Here is a 4511-nt window from a genome sequence, read left to right as displayed (position 1 = left end):
CCGATCTGTGTCTCTGTCGTTTTTGTTTTTTCCATCTTCTTCTTTTTCTTTTTTTCTTTTTTTTAATTTTGGCTGTGAAAGGTACTTAATGTACCAAAAACAATTTGTACAGACATTATTTTACCAATTGAAAGTGTGTACGCCTTGCTGAGGCCCCCTCCTCTAACTATTGCTAATACATTTTCATGCTGTGCTCTTACAGCTTCATTTTACAGTCGAGGAGATCGCCCACTCCATGCTGTGTTGGAAATGGGACCCTCGTCACTCGGGTCCACAGAGTGCACTTAACATGTGAACAACAGGCAGCAGAAGTGGAAGGAAGCATTAAAGCATCTTCTTTCCGGTTGCACTTCTTGTTGCAAACTTGGGCTTGTTTGATCGTTGGTGTTTCCGCAAGCACAGCACAGCCACAGAGCGCAGTGGGGAGACTGTCTCTACCAGAACAGGCCCAAGACCCACGTGGACTGCAGAAGACAGGCAGGGTCTGGCCAGGAGAGGGTCGAAGCAGCATGTAGCCATCGCTACCCATTCTGCAGAGAAGGCAGCAATGATTTCTGAAGACCACTAAGTCCTGATTGCTCTCACATTTGTTTGGTTTCAATGTGAGCCCAACAGCAGGAAAGGACTCTGAGGCCCACAGTCAGTAGAGCCAGCCGGGCAATAATTGCTGTGAGATTGTGTTTCTGGACAGCTGAAAGGGAAAGATCAGCCTTACAGGCCCTTGTTTTCCACCCCGTCAGGTTTTCACCCAGCTATAGATTTGTTGTCATCGGCTCCTGATGATTCTGCTGACACCCCTGTCAGAAAATGAATTTTTCACTCCCCACTTGGTTGACTCCATTCATAGGGTGTAACACTTGTCAAAAAATGCCACTCTGAAGCCACTCACTCACTGGCTAGTGAGTACTGGACTGTCCTGTGCATGGTCTTTCGGACAATGTCTATCGAGACAGGAGGTTCTACTTGTACTTCTAATTTAATTAGAGTTAAAAACAATAACAAACAAAACAAAAGCACCCCCTTCAGAAAACCCTACTTATGTGAGAATTCATGTAGAATACCAAATATTTATACAAAGAACAATTGAGTCTGGGCCAAAAGAAAAAAGTGGGTATAATAGTTATTTCTTGAGCACCTGGAATGGTTTAAAAGTTTGTAAAATACATCTGCCTTACCTAAAATACCTGACTCCTGGTGCAAAAAAAAAATTCTTTGAGGCCAAGGCAGAGGGTCAAAGGTTCCAACCAACCCACAGTAAAGTCTAGGAAACATATATAGTCATGTATTTTCCCTGAACATTTTCTTAGTTGGATTTATACTTTTTTTTTAATGGTAATAGTAATCTTAATCTATCATTGCTATTAGTAATGTGGTCATCAAAGCATCTGTTTATTCAGCAGTGTTCTGTGAGGGTGAGTTTATGTCAGTCAATGGGTGGAGACTGAGAATGCACTCATGGGTGCAGGTCTCAGCCCAGGGCTAGGCAGGCAGTAGCAGCAGAGGCTGTGAACATGGGGGCAAATCAGCACGACCATCTACAGAGTGCTTGTGCCATGCACTGGTGCACATTGTGTCCCTTCATCCAGATCTCAGCACCCTATGGATAGGTGCTGTGACTGACCGCTGCATGCGGTGGGTTCACTAAAGTCCATGTACACCCAGCACCTCAGAATGTGACCTTATTTGGAAATAGGGTCTTTCAGATGTAATAAGATGAGGCCATACTGGATTAAGGGGGCCCTAATTCAATGACTGGTGTCTTTATAAGAAGAGGAGAGGACACACAGAGGCTCCTCCAGGAGGAAGAAGACCCTGTGAAGACAGAGGCAGGGAGTAGAGGGGGTGACTGCAAGCCAAGAATAGCCAGGAATGCCTGGAGCCACCAGGAGCCAGAAGAGGTGAGGAAGGACCCTCCCTGGAGTCTGCAGAGGGATCCAGCCCTCCAGCACCTTGATTGCAGACTTCTGGTCTCCAGAACGGCGAGAGGATAAATGTCTGTTGTATGAAGCCACCCAGTGTGCAGTATTTCTTTGTTATGGCAGCCACAGGAAAATAACAGGATAAAGAAAGTACAGCTCCTTGTCTAGCATCAGCAAGTAACTTGGTAGGTGATCCAAGGGATGTAAAATCCCAAATTTACACTTCTGCACCCTGACTCTAGTGTCTGTGTCTAACCACCAGCCATATCCGTTTGACAGTAAAGGCTCAAGCACAGAGAAGTGTGAAGGAAGAGATATCACCCAATCATGTGCAGGGATTGTGACATTTCAGAATGTGCAGAATGCACAAGAGCTACATCATTCCCTCTGAAGGTATCTACAGAAGGGCCACTGACTGCCAGACCCTGCCATGTGTGGAGGATAAAAAGCAAATGAGTCTCAGGCCCCACAGCCAAGGGCTTGACTGCAACCAACAACCTGGTGTTTACAGCAACATTCCTCAGACATTAATACATCCACATATCACCTGCAGATAGTGTGAGAGTGAGGTCTAGCTCAGTGTATCTGGGGTGAGGGTGCAGATTTGCATTTCTCACCAATCTTCCAGGCAGTGCTGACACCCTTCCTCCTGAGCCCCATTTGAAGCCGTGAGAGCTTAAGCACACTCATTCAAAAACCACCTGCTGCACTTGCAGTGGACCGGTTGAGCAGTGATCAGATGTCTCAGATATAAGCCTTATCAAATGGTCAGCAATTTAAAAATTGGACAAGATAAGGACAAGACACTTTGGAGCTTGTTAGGCACACTGTCTTTTCTCCCTTGCCTTCTTTCTTTTCAGAACCCACTTACAATGGTCCAGCATTTCATAAACCGTCATCTGCAGAAGTCCCACCAAATGCTAATTATATTCTTAATTAATCCATTACTTCATTCTGTTATTCAACAAATTTCTGTTGAACATAGACTCTGTATCTGGTGCTATGCAGGAGGATTCTGAGGACTGAATGATGTACAGAATAGGAAAAGTCCTTATATCATGGACAAGTACAACAACAGATTAAAAGGATTTTAAACTGTGGCAAGCACTAGGAACTTGAACATGCCCTGAGGGCACATAAGGAGATAAGACTCCCTAGAATAAGTGACTTTGAACTGTCCTCCTTTCAGACCTTCTCACAATAGTCACTTATGTGAACTCTTCATAAAGACATTTTCTGGAGTTATGTGGTTTGTATGATTGTGAGAGACCAGTCCACAGTCCACACACGTAAACCAGGTCCTCACAGCTGTTCTGACTCCTGACTCACTGTGCGCTCCTGGGCTCAGGGCTGGAAACCAAAGCCTCAGTGCCTGGGGGTAGCACTACCCAGATACAGGAGCTCAGCTCAAGCACTAAGCTCCCTGAAAATCACTTCTGAAGCAAGAGCAGCAGGTTCCATGAAATCTGGGAAAGGAGTCCAAACACGCCAAGTCTAAAATGCCACGAAGTCAGCACAGCAGTTGACTTGAAGTGGATAACCCGGACACATGCAGAATGGGGCAAGGACTGTCACAGGGCAGCGAGCAGTGACTGAAGGGCTGCCTCCCACGGGAGCCACTCAGAGTTGGTGAGAGGAAGCTGCCTACAGCTGGGGTGAGTCTGTCTGCCTGTCTGTCCAGTAATCCTGGAGCCTGTGTGGACTCCTGAGCCTAGACACCGTGTTTATTCATCCAGTGCTTGGCACGATGCGTAAGCAATTTTGTGAAATGAACATAGGACAGCAAGTGAAAACCGAGGACTAAAACATCTGGGCTGAAATCAGATCTGGGCAGGAAAATGGGATTTAATAAAGAGCCAGCCTTTGTGTGCAAGCTCCCTTTGTACTAGTTTATTTTCAGAATTGTTCTCAAAACCTAGAAGGTCCTGATCCTTTAAACTGAATCAAACAGTTGTACCCAGATAGCGTCAGGGAGCAAAGCTACAAAGCCTCCACTCCTGCCTTCTGCTTAGCTATTTATTCAAATGATATCTACCAGATACAGAATAATATAAGTTAAAAGACCTTTCTATGGTGAATCAAACTAGCTCACTATGACTGACAATGAAAACACCTGAGAAACTGGGGAGAAAATGTCCTCCATGGACTCTAGCAGCCTGAGTATCTCAGATTTCTTTTCACATTTTTTCATTAAAAGTTGTGAAAACTTAAATAATGCAGAAAAGTATAAAATACTAAAAATGAATAAAATAATTATCCAATTCCTATTGTCCAGAATTAACTACTTTTCACATATTTGTAATTTTATTCCCAGTCTTCTCTTGTTTTCATAAGAAAAAATCACTGTATTGTTTTTGTAGAAATTATTCATGAATGTAATTATAAATAATTAAAATAAGGCATAAAAGAATAAAAGTATAATAAATTATGTAAAATTATAATTGGAAATAATCTTCATAAATATTAGCAAGTACATTTCCAAATAATTTTCCTAATATTTTTTGAATATATATAAGTAGAAAGATAGATGCTAATACTTTTATAAAAATAAGATAATACTACAGATATTTTAATAAAAGATACAATTTAAAT

At 42.9% G+C, this 4511-nt stretch overlaps 1 non-coding gene across 1 annotated transcript; it reads left to right on the top strand.

Annotated features, from left to right (window-relative positions):
* Positions 1–3984: 3984 nt before the first annotated feature.
* On the top strand, positions 3985–4041 carry LOC134362311 (small nucleolar RNA SNORD29). Its single transcript, XR_010021587.1, has one exon. It is a non-coding gene; the product is annotated as a small nucleolar RNA SNORD29 (small nucleolar RNA).
* Positions 4042–4511: the final 470 nt, after the last annotated feature.

The sequence above is a fragment of the Cynocephalus volans genome, chromosome 13 (genome assembly GCF_027409185.1).
Source record: "Cynocephalus volans isolate mCynVol1 chromosome 13, mCynVol1.pri, whole genome shotgun sequence".
In the NCBI taxonomy this organism is placed as follows: Eukaryota; Metazoa; Chordata; class Mammalia; order Dermoptera; family Cynocephalidae; genus Cynocephalus; species Cynocephalus volans.
The sequence above is the reverse complement of the archived record's forward strand: the minus strand, read 5'-3'. Positions and strand labels throughout refer to the sequence as shown.